Source organism: Elaeis guineensis, chromosome 6 (genome assembly GCF_000442705.2).
Source record: "Elaeis guineensis isolate ETL-2024a chromosome 6, EG11, whole genome shotgun sequence".
Lineage (NCBI taxonomy): Eukaryota > Viridiplantae > Streptophyta > Magnoliopsida > Arecales > Arecaceae > Elaeis > Elaeis guineensis.
Window position 1 is genome coordinate 86813235 of NC_025998.2, and position 16989 is coordinate 86830223.

Sequence of the window (16989 nt, forward strand, 5' to 3'; positions counted from 1 at the left end):
GTAGGATGAGATCCACAAGAAAAGTGTTAGGGTTTGACTTATTTCCATACCCATCGCTTATTCAGGATGAAGGATGATCGAAGGATTAAATTGCACGGTAACTTGCCACTGAAGTATACTTTTAAATTTTTTATCAAATTTTATATTTTTTAGATAGGTATGATATGTTGCTAGACATCAATCTTGTCTTGTAGGTTTTCATGAATTAAAGAGTTTAATTCATGAGTCAATTAGAAAAGATTCTAATTGGACAACTTGGGTCGGCATGCGATTTGACCTAAATTAATTAGATCGGCTCTAATTTAACTTGGTCAATATGCACCTGGACTCACTGTTAGCTAGATGTAGAACCCAATAGGTCACACACATCAAGGAATTGATCAAAGAATCAATTGGATTCATTTTATGGATCAATTGAACCTATTTGGGTGGCTAATCAACAAACTAGCACTTGTTGGCTAACTCAAGCTCCTAGTCAAATTAGATTTGGCTTAAATCTTATTTAATTGGACTTATCTATTTATGTAGGACCCTAACTAGATCGAGCTTAAAGGGTGTAGCTATGTTTGGGCATCCTCAAGCCTTATCCATGCCCATATCAAAGAGTCCAAAAGGGGTTGGACTCTAGGCTTGCCAATTTTGTGCAACAAATGGATTTAGTGTGTAAAAGAGACTGAGAGTCCTTCTGCATGTTAATCATTTATTTTTAATAAATTTTAGATAGATAAGGAAGCCTTCCACATCTCTTGAATTTTGATAAGATTAGAATTTAATTTTTAAATTAATGTGGAGACTTTGTTTGGATGCCATAACTTGGAACGATGCCACAAAACAAAATCATGTATTGTTTTGTTCGGTTAAGAGGATTTAAAAATCCGTTTAATCTAAAACTAAGACCCATGTGGAGCTCTCTTAGCTTTCTATCTGTGTGGCACAAACTTTAAAATTTGTCATAGCCAGATGGGGTGTCAAACACCCCTTAATTCTTGGCACATGCGGGATGATGTAGTGCAAGGAGTCATGACTTCACACCAACAGTTCTCCTCATTGGGATATAGTCACACCTCAAAACTTATGTCATCAGAAGCCTCGTTCAAAGAGATTTCTAGGTGTAAAAATTAGAAATCTTTTGATTTAAAAATAAGTATTGAATGCTTATTCGATTGCAGATAGATGCGAGCAGAATCTAAATCAACGTATCTGAAAATTAAGAGTCCTTATCAAATAAGTATCTTAACTTTTTGATATGCTGATTTGAGGGATGCATGAAGTGGCATATCTAAGTCTTTTTTTCTACCCCTTCTGCTTCTATAAATAGGACTCATTTCGAGAGTCCAAGGTACTCAAACTCTCAGACAAAATCAATTTCTCTCTCTTCTTTGTCTTGTTAGGACATAGTTCTTCTATTAAGACAAATCTGCTGATTTTAAGATAAGGCTTAGGAAGAGAGTAGGAGGCAATTTAGAGAGTAGAGAGAATGAGGAAGGAAGGCTAAGGGTTCATCTGAGAGGGGTCTTGATCTGGGTTAGACTAAAATGCTCAATTGGTGAAGCAGTTCATAAACAAGGTTCTACCGGAGCAATTCTTTGATCAACTTCTGATGTGGATCAACATTGGAGGACTGATACTTGAGGGTCTTATGAAATTGATTATTGGATTCTTCTCTTTCTTCATTGACTTAATAGGTATAAGTTTTATCCCTATTAGTTATTATTTATTATATGGTGAAGGGGGTCCTAGGGTTTTTGGGTTTTCGAGAGACTTGAGCTTCAAGAAAAAAAATTTGAAATCCATCTTCCATTGTGCTCCCCAGAACCCAACACATACCTCACTCTCACTCTACTGAACATTAATGACCCTTTGAAAAAAAAAAATTGCTCGATAAAATTTGAAACTCTAAGCTAAAAAGGTATCTAGCACTAAATTTTTTCTTTACTCGAGGATGAGTAAAGTTCAAGTTAGGAGGTATGATGAATACTTAAACTAAGTCACTAAAGATACTAAATATTATAATAATTGATATTATTTTATTAAAATTTGATGCTCTCTAGTCTATTTTGTAGATGATTGGGAGTTTGGATTCACACAATTCAAATTGTACTCAATTTGGCTCTGATTTGAGTGAATTAGCCAACCAGCTCCCATTTCAGTATGAACGCGACTTAAAGATCAAGAGTCAAGAAGTAACCTCTCCAATCAAGGGCCAAGATTAGAAGATAAATGGAATCAAGTATGAACATGACTTAAAAATTAAGGGCTAAGAAGCAAATCCTCTTGATCTAAGGACTGTCACGGCATCTCACCACATGAAACCCTAGAAGAGGAAGCACCACATTCCAAGTGCCGCCCTAACATGATGTGCCATCCCATTCAAACCTTTCTCATGTTAAAACATCCTCACACCCACTCCCTCTCTATTTCTTTCTTTCTTCCACATTCTTCATGCCTCCCATGCCCTCTCTTATTTCTTATACGCAAAACACCCCATCAAAGACTCCATGCGCTAAACTCTAGTGCTGCCCAAGCCTCTCTCTCTTGTGCCCCCACTCTTTTCTCTTTTAACCCACATCACAACCCTAACACCCTATCTCTCACTCTATAAATAGTGCCCTAAGTTTGGTATTAGAGCAAAGTGGGGTTGCATGGAGGAAGAAGAAAGGTGCCTAGTGGTCTGCACTCGAGATCTGCAACACCAGGTTTCAATTTCTAAAACTCTTCTTTATCTTCTTTGTGGGGTTCTCTGGATTGACGTGGAGAGATTTTACTCAAAGAAGAGGTGAAAGAGGAGGTTGAAAGACAGATTTAGGTCAGATAAGTTTGTAATAGAGGGGTATTGCTAGTGTGTGATTGTAAAGGATGTTTGGATACTGTTATTGAGTGAAGTGATTTTAGTGATGGCATCAAGTGGATTCAAGGTTAACTTCAAGAAGTTTGATGGCAAGGGAAATTTTACCCTATGGAAGCAATGGGTAAAGGATTTGCTAGTTCAGTAGAGGATCTAGAAGATCTTGATAAAGGAAAAGGTTGGAAAGGATTAGTGCTGAGGATTGGGAAGAGTTGAAAAAAATAGCTTTCAGTACCATCAAGATGTGTTTGGCTGACCAAGTATTGCCCAAGGTATCTACAGAGACTACAATAAAGAATCTCTAGAGGAAGCTGGTAAAAACTTATATGGGAAAGATAATGACCAATAAGCTATGGTTGAAGAAGTAGCTTTATAGTCTGAGGATGCTTGAAGGTGGAGATCTTGTTGCACACATTTAGAGGTTCAATCAGGTTTGCTCTGAGGTGATGAGTCTAAATGTGAAAATTGATAAGGAAGATAGGACATTGTTGTTGCTATATTCTCTCCAGGTTCTTATGACGGTCTGATAAGAACTTTAGTTTATGGAAAGGAGACCTTGAACTATGAAGATGTTGTTGGTGTGCTCAAGTCAAATGAGCAAAGGGAGAAGATCTGCAAAGGAGATCCTAACTCTGGTCTTAGCTGTGAATGAAAGGCAGAGAAGATCAAAGGAGAGGAGTAGGAGAAAATCGAAGAGCATATCGAAGTCTTGAAATCAAAGAAAGACTGTGAAGTGTTATAAATGTAGTCAGCTTCGGCATATAAAAAAGTACCATCCTCTTTTGAAATTAGAAAAGGGGAAGGCCAGCAAAAGTGATGATGCTGCATCTGTTAGCAGTGGGGAAGATCTACTAGTAGTTTCGGATGGGTCTACTAAGGGTGATATTGCGTGGACATTAGATTCAACATGCTCACACTACTATACCTCACATCGAGAGTGGTTTGCTACCTATGATAGGTCAAATGAGTTGGTATCAGAGTGAGATTGCAGGTTCGAAATATGATAGACCCTCAGAGTGTCAAAAAAAAATATCGTTGGAGGGAGAAATTATTGTACAAGATTTCAGTGTACATTCGATGAGACTCAAGGAGAGGTTAGTAGTCGAAGGGGACTCGATGAGACTCTAGAAGAGGATAATAGCTGAAAAAATTTGATGAGACTCATGCTGGGGTTGATATCTGAAGGGAGGCTGATGTATTGACAATAATTATGAGAATCGACAGAGAGGATCGACTGGTGCCTGATGTTGGAAATTATGTCCTAAAGCCAATCATTTGACGATTGTGCTAATTATAAATGTATATGAATTGATAAATAATAAAAATTATTTGATATCTTTTATCACAAGATTACATATTCTAACGAACTTCTATATTGTGATGAAGTCCTTAAGATTATTTTGATTGATAAAGGAGGATTTATCGTATAGTCCTTAAATTGGTTCGTGACCAAACGATATGCTATTACTAAGATGATAGCGATATCAAGTATAAGTTGTTGTATGCCATATATATTGGTTGTCCTCGTAACCAAATAGTGTGGAGACACTACTATGGCATGCAGGTGAGATGAAGGAGTACATCATCACGGAACGTGACCAACTGCGGAGTACTCTGTTGTCAAGGGTAGCTCACGAAGGGTATGGGTATAAGTGTCCCTCTAACCTTAGATCACCATGGTAACTTGCAAGCAACTCACTGTACTTTGGTGTCAGACTAACTGAGTTTCTAATTTAGTGATGAAAGATTTTTGGATGCAGTCATGTACTCCTCAAGTCGGTGCATGAGTCAAGATGGGATTGATCCTTCTGAATTAATAGGAGATATGCATCAGTGTATTTTAATTTAGCAAAATCTGAGTCCGGATAATCCATGTGATAGATTTGAAAAAGATTGAAATATAATGTGGATGACTTATCTAGGATTGACAGTTAAATCCTAAGTCATCCTCAAGCATTAAGGTCAAAAAGATGAATTATATGGTAACCATATGCCAATAGATTCTTGAATGTTGATTCACCTTCATTCGACCTATCCAGACATCGGATAATCATTGCTAGATGATTACAGCAATTGGTTCAAGAAGGTATTCCTATACTACCGACTTACGTTCAAACCTATGGGCTCATACTTAAAGGAAGTTTCTGACTGATTATGTGGCTGATCAATAATTGAGAATCGTTCAAGTGCTTAATCGTCAATTCGATTAATGGTTAACCTTATACAAAAGTTACAATAAATTAATTTACCAAGTGTTAGTGAATTAATGAAAGATTAATTAATAATTAGATATTTATTAGCTCAACTTAATTGAATAAATAAAATTAAATAAAATCTAATTGAATTAGATTCAATTAGGTTTGATCCGATTAGGTTATGAAATGACCTAATCGCTTAGGGAGAAGTATCCCTAATTAGATCAGGATTTTGGTTTAATCAATTTTTAATTTGATTGAGATTTGATTAAGAATTTATAAACCTAAATAGATTAAATTTTATATATTTATTTGGGTTAAACCAGATATGATTTGGTTTAGATTCAAATAAAGAAACTTAGAGTCCTTATTGGAATAGGACTCTTCTCCCTGAACCAACCTAGTTTGCACATCATATATCTTTATGTACAAAACTATTTTGTATGATATTTTTTTACACCAAAGAGTACCTTTCCTTATCTATCTTACATCCAAATTTAATTTGATTTTGATAAAAGAAAGATTCTAAAACTAAATTTTAAAATATTCTTTATCAGGAGAATCTATTCTCATCTGGATCAACCTCTCCACGCTAATAAATTTCTTTCTCTTTATATGTGTGACATTTTGAGGAGATTTTTTATGGGAGATCAGTGAAGAATTGATTTACTATGAAAAAATATAGGAAGGAGTGTCCCATATTTTTTTTATATGTTTTGAGATATAGAATTGTGAAGGGAGGCGGAATCCTGTAAGAGTCCAGGATCACTAGGACTCTTCACCCCACCTCCTTACACACCTATAAAAGGGGCTTTTGTGATTTTTTTTAACTGTGTAAGATACCAAAAGAGAGGTCTTCTTTTGAAATATTTGGGCATGGTTCACAGCATGAAAAATAGAGAGGAGGGTCCTCTCTCTTGGGATGTGTGCAGAAACCTGAATTCTAGGTTTTTAATTCTAATAGTTTGGAAAGAAGGAATAAATTAGAAAAAAATTATTTTCTTCTTCATCTTTCTTTCACCTTTTTATCTCCTCTAGAAGTTCATCTTCAACCTCTAAAAAAGTTTTAGAGATCTAAAAAAAGATCTAGATCGACCAAGAAGAAGGTCTTCACGCAAGCTAGCACTTCTAAGAAGACAGATCAGATCGAGGCTTCGAGTAGATTTTCTGTAGAGGCCGGATGTATGTGCGGCTGTAAGTAACCAATAAAGATCCTCTCTACCATATCTCTCAGTAGTGAAGATTATTGATCCATGCTTAGATATTACATTCTGAACTCAGATTAGAAGTAGATGTGATCTACTGCTCACATACATGCATGTTGATTTTATCTTCAGATTATTTTAGATTTTATATGCAATATAATATGTCATAGATCTTAGAGTAGGTTAATTTGATAATTAGATCATATATATATTAGATTAATTTGATTAATCTAAATATCTTTCACTATAATTTATTCAAAAAAGTTTTAAAAAAAATACATGCATGAAATCGCCTATGCATCGCAACAGTGGTATCAGAGCTTAAGTTCGTTATGACATGTTATATGCGTATATTAAATCTAAAATTTAATTTTATTTAAATTTGATATATAATATCTTACATCTAAATTTAATTAATGATTGATCACATAAACTGATATAAAGTTATCCTACTGTAGGATTTACCCCTTATAGTGAAAAGATTGTCTTAGTTTGTGTTGATCGTTGATAAAATTTGATTTTATATCATGCATGTGATGTTTATGATATAATTTAGATATGATCTAATATTATAATCAAATCTAATATAATTTAGATTAGATCTAAATTTAAGCATATATGATATATAATTAGATTAGATGATCCGATTAGCAAGTACTTAGATTGGGTTGATCACCAGGCCGTCCGGTCATAAGAGCAAGAAGGGTTTAAAGATCCTCTCTTCCCATTCGATGGGATTCTCTTATGACATATAGGGGTGCCATATGATTAGATCTCATGAAGAAGAATGCGAAAGGAAGAACTTATTTTTTTATAAAATTTTAGATCTTGAAATCCTAGATTTGTTGCATGTGAGACAAAGTTGTATGAAAAATAAGACATCTAATCTATATGATTAAACTTATTTTAGTCATGATAAAATAAAATCTTGAATCATAAAAAAATTTAGATATGATCTAAAAGTATTATGATTGATTTTATTTTAGTATTATACAAAAATTTTTAGTTCTGAACCTCTTTGAATCGTGCTTGCACAATTACTAGCTGACCCAATTTTGAACTGAGTCGACCCAGTCTTTATATGTAGCTGGCTCAATGTTGATTGAGTTGACTCAGTTTCAGAATAAAAATTTTTGCATAATATTTATTGTAAATTGTTTACAGAATTAAAGGTTAAAATTATTTCAAACCATAATCTAAACCCATGTTGATGCTGAACTTAATTGAGAATTAAGTGTAGAATCGATTAGATTTAGAATTGTGAATTAAAGATCTAATATCATTTACATAAAATATGGAGGCATGGGTTAGCTCAAATCAGATCTTCTTAATTGGATTAGACCTAAGGTTAGAATCAAAGAGTTAATAGACTAACTAGAGAAATTGATTAAATCTAACAAAATATTGAATTAGATTAAATCAAGAATTTTTTAGAATCAATACAATAGTTGTAGATGGTCAAGTCTATATCTTTGATTAGACCAAATAGACTTTGATTATGGATCAGTGGTTAAACTCGAATTATTAGGTTGATCAAATTGAAACTAATTAATCAATTGGTGTTTAAGGTAAGTTTGGTATTTTGATCGGTGGTTTTTTAATTGAGAGTGGCTTATCTGACCATTTCAATGGTGTCTAAGGCAAGCTTAGCAAACCCTCCCATCGATCTCACTTACCTAACTAATTTGATAAATTATGTCCTGATTAGATCGCTAAGTGACTCGATTTGACCCATACCATTAAGGTTGATCAGTGTGACTGATCTAGATGCCATTTCAACTAGTATAATCTTAATCCACTTCAATGACTTAGTGAAGTCAGTGGGAGGATTGTGGCTTACTAGTTGATCTCTTCTCTAAACTGATTCTTAAATCTTCTAAATTATTAGGTCCATAAAATGAGCTAGTTATGGAGATAACTAGATCATAGCCTCCCATTAAGGTGAATGATAATTGATCCATTATTTCTGATTGACATTGCAGGCGCTATTCATCTGGTGTTCCCTCTAAATGATAGAATTATCATTCATCATATGATGACTCTGTTATACTATTTGATAATGGTTGGATTGATTGAGCCATCCTCAAGCCTGATCATTCATTAGTTAAAAATACTAAGTAGGTTCATGTTAATAGTTTGACCTAATCAAAACTTTCAGCGGAGGCCCATCACCTATTGAAATAAAATCTGAGATAAAATTAATTACTAAAAATTATTTAAAAAAATAATTAATTGAAAATCTACCCATAGATGCATATGGGTTGATCGAGCCATCCTCGAGCTTGTATGTAGTCTGTGTGGATTCTAATGCCCACTAAAGAATTCAGGTAATTCTTCAAATTAGAGGTAGAGGCTACTAATTCATATAAAATAGTGGGAGAACTTTTAGACTAAAGTCCAAATCTTTAGGCTTAATCAATTCATAAACATAAAGGTCTTGTATTTTTCTTTCAGTTATGGTTAGATGTACATTGCTTCATTTACTGTTTGATAGTGACTGATTTATAGAATCCAACTTTGATAATTGGTATCGGAAGTTATGAATAGTTCTGGAGCACGAATGGATCCTATATATGATTATGGATCCAGCACCTGAAGTTCTCACATCCAACACATATGATGTGATCAAAAGTACTTATCAAAAATTGCCAAATGATTATATCACCACGTGGTGTTATTGAGAGTAGCAAAGAATATGAATTTAGTTGTAAATTTGATGATGCTCAATGGGAGAAAATCTTTCAAATATTGAAGGAGTTCCTTTTGCACCTCTAAAGATGTATCTTCAGTGGGATAATAATTCTTTGAGAAAGAAAAAGAAAAAAAAGATGCAAAAGAGTCATGCTTGGGCTAATAAGCCCGAACTAACAAAACTGTCTAAGATTAACCTAGTCTGACAGAGTCCCTTGATTTGAACAGGTAAAGAAGGAGAAATCAGCAAAGGATTGCTGAATAAGATACTTATATAATAATATCTTGTGATTTCTCTATCTATGAGACTACTACCTAGATATTGGATATTGAAAATCTATGCAAACTATTGCAACAACTTCAGATTAGTAAAAAGTTTGAAAATAGTAGGAGATTCTTGAAAATTAGAGTTAGAAGTTATGTTCCAATCCTAATTTTAAGAATCATCGAGCCTATTTTCAATTCTAATTATATCATTTTAGTGATTACCACTACTATCTATTAATTTTGTGATATCATTATGAATGTTGTCAAAATTATGTGAAAAATTGAAAAATGATATTTATGAATAGTCATAGCCTGTTAGTGTATTGTACATAATCAAACAAACTCTCTAAAGTAGATAATGTCATGAAAATCTATCTTTGGTAATTTAGACTCAGTCATATAAATAAGAATAGGATCAATAGGAGATAATTTTTGAGATCAATGATTGTGAATTATTATCAACCTATCAATCCTATCTCCTTGGTAAGATGACCAAGTCACCTTTTGCTGGAAAAGATGAACAAGCCAATGATGTTCTGAATCTGATACATACTGATGTATTGGATCTATGAACATATTTACTATAAATTTAGATTATTTAAAATATTTAAATAAATTCATAATAAGGTAAAGAAACAAACTTGAAAGAGTATTGAAATTTTTCAGTCAGACCAAAGAGGAGAATGCATTTCAAATAAGTTTTGATATATCTAAAAGAGAATAGGATTCTTTCTTGTTAGAATCGACTTTGTTAGACATAGATCAATCTATGATAGGGTTTATAAGTCTGCCAGTCTTCATTTAAGGTTATGCTCTTGAGACTACTTATTTTGTTCTAAACTGAATTTCAAATTAATCAGTCGCAGAGACTCCATATGAGATATGGACTAGGCATAAGTTGATACTTTCTTACCTTGGGGTTTGAAAGTGTTTGTTTTATGTCGAGCATTTGCATACTGATTAGCTTGGATCTCGATCCTATATATATTATTTTGTAGGATAACCAAAGGATCTAGGGGATATAACTTCTACCTTGCTAAAGGACAAAAGTTGTTCGGTATTTCTTTAAAAAAAAAATACCTTGGTGAAGGTACTGATGCCTTTAATATGAAACTTATGAAGTTTGATAGGTAGAAGATCCGACACAATCTAGTGAATCCATTGAATCGAATTTGATCAGATCAAATTTGAAACCTGTTGTAGAGGCACCATTAAGGAGATTCGGTAAAGTATCACATCTGTCGAATAGATACTTCGATATCTAGATTCGAGACGTGATCCTATTGAATTCAATGAGAACAATAAGGATTTAATCACCTACATGGATACCATACAAAGGTTCGACTCTGATTAATGGCTTAGAGCCATAGAGTCTGAAATGAAGTCCATAATGATCAACAATGTATGGACACTCATTGATCCACTCAAAGAGGTAAAACCTATAGGATGTAAGTGGATCTTCAATAGGATTAGAGAGCGCAGATGAGAAGGTGGAGATCTACAAAGCTCGTTTGATTGTCTAAGGATGTTATCAACATTATGGTATTGACTATAACGAGATATTTTCTCTTGTGGTAATGCTAAATATTTTAGAGTTGAAACGTGTATTTTGATAAGTGATCAAAATGCAAGGCTTCGTTGAGAATGAAGAAGAACCTTATAAATACAAATGGGTTAATAGTTTTATGAGTGTATTTCTTATTTTGTATATGAATGAAATTTTCTTAATTGAGAATGATATTCCTTACATTATAGGGAATAAAAGTTTTGCTATTATTATTATTCTCTATTAAAGACTTTGAGAAAAGCATCTCTCATCCTCGTGATGAAGATCTATAGAGATAGATCTAAGAGGCTGCTTGAATTTTTTCAATTCAACATATATAGGGTATTTATGAGTAGAATTTATTCTATCATTCCATCATGTATGAGATCGGATATAGTATACTCACTATGGTGGTGACTGGATACTTGCTAGATCTAGGTGAGAATCACTAGAAGGTCATCCTTAAGTATTTGAGAAAAACTAAGGACCAATGACTCGATTATAGAGAATCTGACTTAAAACTTGTAGAGTGTGACTCCAATTTTTAGTTGGACATAATAATAACAAGAATATGTCAGAATACATCTTTACCCTAAATAATGGCACAATCTGTTGGAAAGGTTTCAAGCAGAGTAATATAGCTAAATTCAAATTGCGATGCAGAATATATTGCAGCATTCGATACTTGCAAGAAAGCTATACGATTGTACAAGTTCATTAGCAAGCTAGGAGTAGCACCCTTCGATGATGGTCTTTCTGTATTATACAGTACCAGAGCCATAGCTCATGCTAAGGAGCCAAAGTCCCATTAGCTTACCAAGTATTTTGCATCGCTACCACCTTATTCAGAAAATCTATTAAGGTAACATCAATCTTTAGAAGATCGATGGAAAAGAGAATGTGACCAACCCATTTACTAAAATCTCGATATCTAGAAGCTCTGAGATGATAAATCAAAGATGGATATATGATACTATACTGATTGGCTTTAGTCCAAGTGAGAGTTATTGAAAATTGTATCCTAGAGCCAATCATTTGACGATTGTGCTAATTATAAATATATATGAATTGATAAATAATAAAAATTATTTAATATTTTTTATTATAAGGTTACATCTTCTAAAGAACTCCTATGTTATGATGAAGTTCTTAGGACTATTTTGATCGATAAAAGAGAATTTATTGTGTAGTCTTTAAATTGGTTCGCGACCAAACGATATGCTATTACTAGGACGATAGCGATATCAAGTATAGGTCATTGTGTGCCATATGCATTGGTTTCTCATAATCAAATAGTGTGAAGATACTGGTATGACATACAGATGAGATGTAGGAGTACATCATCACTGAACGTGACCAACTGCAGAGTACTCTGCTGTCAAGGGTAGCTCGTAAAGAGTATGGGTATAAGTATCCCTCCGACCTGAGATCACTACGGTGACTTGCAAGCAACTCACTATACTTTGGTGCTAGACTAACTGAGTTTTTAATTTAGTAATGAAAGATTTTTGAGTACAGTTAAGTACTTATCACGTCGTTGTATGAGTCAAGATGGGATTGACCCGTCCAAATTAGTAGGAGATATGCATCAGTATATTTCAATTTAGCAAAATCTGGACCCGAATAATCCATATGATGGATTTAAAAAAGATTAAAATATAATACGGATGACTTATCTAGAATTGATAGTTAAATCCTAGGTCATCCTCGAGCATTAAAATTAAAAGGATGAATTATATGGTAACCATACACCAATAGGTTCTTGAATGTTGCTTCACCTTCATTCGACCTATCTGGATGTTGGGTCATCATTGCTAGATGGTTACATCGATTGATTCAAGAGGGTATTCTTGTGCTACCGACTTAGGTTCAAACCTATATGATTACACTCAAAAAAAAAATTTGACTGATCATATGGCTGATCAACGATTAAGAATCATTCAAGGGCTTAATTATCAATTTGATTGATGGTTAACCTTATACAAAAGTTGCAATAAATTAATTCACCAAGTATTAGTGAATTAATAAAAGATTAATTAGAAATTATATTACTGATTGTTTCAATTTGATTGAGTAAAGAGGATTAAATAAAATCTAATTGAATTGGATTCAATTAGGTTTGACCCGATTAGGTTATGAAATGATCTAATCGCTAAGGAAGAATTATCCCTAATTTGATTAGGATATTAGTTCAATCAATTTCTAATTTAATTAAAATTTGATTAAAAATTTATAAATCTAATTAGATTAGATTTTATATATTTATTTGGGCTAAACCAGATGTGATTTGGTTTGGATTCAAATAAGAAAACTTAGAGTCCTTGTTGGAATAGGAGTCTTCTCCCTACGCCAACCCAGTTTGCACGTCATATATCTCCATGTATAAAATTATTTTGTATGAGATTTTTTCACATCAAAGAGTTCTTTCCCTTATCGATGTCATATCCAAATATAATATAGTTTTAATAAAAGAAAGATTCTAAAATTGGATTTCAAAATATTCTTTATCAGGAGAATCTGTTCTCATCCAGATCAATCTGTCCATGCTAATAAAATTTTTTCTTCTTATATGTATGATATTTTGAGGAGGTTTTTTATGAGAGATCAGTTGGAGAACTAATTTACTATAAAAAAAATATGGAAAGAGGCATCCCATATTTTTTTTATATATTTTGGGATGTGGAATTGTGAAGGGAGGTGGAATCCTGTAAGAGTCCAGGATCACTAGAACTCTTCACCCCACCTCCTTACATGTCTGTAAATGGGGTTTTTATGATTTCTTTTATATGTGTAAGATACTAGAAGAGAGATATTCACATGAAAAAAGTTTGGGCATCGTTCATGACATAAAAAAAAGAGAGGAGGGTCCTCTCTCTTGGGGTGTGAGCAGAAATCTAAATTCCAAATTTTTCGTTCTAAGGGTTTGGGAAGAGAGAATAAATTAGAAAAAAATTATTCTCTTCTTCATCTTTCTTATACCTCTTTATCTCTTCTACAAGTTTATCTTAAACCTTTGAAAAGGTTCTAGATATTTGAAGAAAGAATTTAGATCAGCCAAGAAGAAGATCTTCGCGCTAGCTAGTACTCTAGGGAAGACCGATCAGATTGGGGCTTCAAGTAGATTTTTCGTAGAGATCGGACGTATGTACGGCTGCAAGCAACTAGCAAAGATTCTCTCTACCAAGTCTCTCAGTAGTAGAGATCATCTACCCATACTTAGGTATCATGTTCTGAACTCAGATTAGAAGTAGATGTGATCTACCGCTTACATGCATGCATGCTGGTTTTATCTTTGGATTATTTCAAATTTTATATGCAACATAATATGTCATAGATCCTAGAATAGGTTGATTTAATGATTAGATCATATGCATATTAGATTAATTTGATTAATCTAAATATCTTTTACTATAATTTATTCAAAAAAATTTTAAAATACATGCATGAAATCGCTTATGTATTCCAACACCTGATTGGTATAATTAAATGGGTTTAACCAGTCAGCCTGCTGGTTGAGAGTGATCTAGCTTGATGTGGGTCAACTCAGGTGCGAAGCCCCTATGCCTAATGGATAAAGACTAATGAATCCTACCTCCCAATTGGCATTTGCCTTTTGAAAAGTTGGTTAGGGGCTATGGACCTAATATTTGTTAGATGTGTACCCTAGAAGTCAATTGTTGGTAGACACATTATATATTTCTAGGATCTATTCTTGTACTTATAAAATTTTATTATTCATAAAAAAATATTTTTATTTTCAATCATATTTATGTGTCTATAATTTATCCTAAAAATTAATAAAGATGATATTGTATATTCTCAAGGTATTGAGAATTTGAGATATACATTCTTAGTGATTAATTTTTAAATACTTTCGATCGAAGGATCATCACGGAGGATAGTGACCAATCCATTTAAGATCGGTGCATGGATCATCTTTCTTATAGGCAAACGAGTTTCGAATCTACGATGTGGTGACACTGGGGTGAGAGTGTAGATGGTTATTTGAGAACAACTTGCACTAAGCATGACCAACACAAGAAACCACTTAGATGTCTACTCATTCATCAGTGGTCTTCTTGATACTGTAGTGGTGTGAGTGGTCCTTCGACCTATGATGTCATTGGCTATTCGCAGTAAGGCTACTGAGTTTGACTACATGTTTCTCTTAGTCCCTAGCCATTCAGATCCTTACTGCATATATTGGCTACAGTAGGTTCTGTTTCACTGTTAGAGTGGAATGCATCTAGATAAAATCTATCGACCTTGGTAGAAAAGAAGAACTCCTATGCAATTTATAACACTAAGTTCAAAAAGTCTTCAGCCAATGCAAGTGTGAATACTGAAAAAAAAAATTTATGAAATTCACAAGTGAATTCGAATTGAGCCAATCTAGCTTATGACTAATGATGGGATTTGATGAGTTCTTCATGATGTCTATCAAGTCAGGACTCATAATAGAATGACTGAAATCAAATGATAACTGCACCTAAGGGTTCATATATTTTTATTCTGTTGGGTTGCCACTACATGCTACTAGGTGGTGCATTGTTAGAACTCACTAGGATTATTTTTGGATCAATGATCCTTGTTGGGGTGAGCAAGAATTATTCTGATCCATTCAAAAGACTTTCGATGATGCTGTGATATAGATTACGATATATCTCACTACCAAATAGAATAAAATCTAAGAGATCATACACAAAAAGAGTCTGACCCGATCAACAACTGGAATTAAATTTGAATTTTCAATTTGATTGATGGTTTAAATTTGAAAACTGCTAATTGTAAGTATTACAGATTTAGTAACTGCTAATTGTTAGCATAGAAACTTAATTGTAAATGTTGTGATTTAATTGGAGCTGATTAAATTATAGATCAAGTTCTAATTAATTTAAATTAGATTTAATTTAATTGAACTTAATTTAATTTAATACTAATTAGATTCAATTATCTAAATCAGATTTGAATTTTAAGCCTGATTGGATCAAATTTGACAGTCTTTCAAATTTGATTCGATTTGGGCTCAATTTGAACCCGATTGGGACGTAGTTTGAATCAGATTGAACTAAATCCTTAAAGCCTAAGTTTTATAGGCTTCTCTCTCTAGTTGGCTGACCAAAAATAGGATGGAGTGATGAAAATCTTGTTGCTTCTCTTGGGCATGTGCATGGGAGGATAGAAATCAAGTGCCACCTCATTTCTTGGTTAGTTTGAATTCCTATCTTGACAGGGATGAGGCTAACTGATTTTAAACTGATTCTAATTTGATTAGAATTAGTTATAGGTGTAGAAAGGGACTCAATTTTGTGTGACAAATATTTAAAGGGTTTTGGTTTTGGCATGGAATGATAGATGCATGTTTTGTGCGCCTACTATCTTGCCGCTCCCTTCATCCTCCACGCCAACTCCTCTTGCCCTCTCCTTTCCACCTCTATTCCACTCTCGATTAGATCTGAGAGAGAGCCTAAAGAGAGAGAAAAAAAATCAAAAAAAAAATTTGATTTTTTTTTTGTGGTTAGGATCAATCCCCAATATCCTATACAAGGCTGTATCAAGCAAATTTAAGTAAAGGGCCTTGATCCAAGCTGAAGAACGAAGCCTACAAGGGAGCTAGCACTCCAAAAGTTTCAAAGTTCTGATCGAAACATCTCTGTGTGGATACTAGTAGAGGTCGAATGCTTGTATAGCTATGACAGTAATTGATAAGTCATATATTTATACATTTATTTTAAGTATTTAATGGTGATAACATCTTTTAGAAACCCTAATTTCATAAATAAATTAATTTTTTTTAAAAAAATAAATAATTTTAAAAAATATAAAATTAGGATATATTTATGAAAAATAGATGTCAGACTAATTGAGTAATTTTAGCACCAAAATAATTAAAAAATTAATAAAAAATTTAATTTATATTTTTTTCTATTTTTCAGACACAAAATCCAAGAAAAAATCAAGCAAAAATTTCCAAAAAATTATTTTAAAAAAGCCTTCGATGCATGGTGGATTGGTTGGTCGGTCCACAGAACCTGAGTCGCAATCCACAACACAGTTTTGTGGTTCATGTCACAGTCCACAGGCAGGCGGCTTAGCTTTGCGTGATCGGATGGCTAAGATCGCATTGAACATCTGATCGAATGGTCGAAATCGCTCCTTCCCATATCCAATGGTGGTGGCCCACATCATTTGTGCGATCGAATGTTCTAAAGCCATCCAAGGGCATGATCCAATGACTGG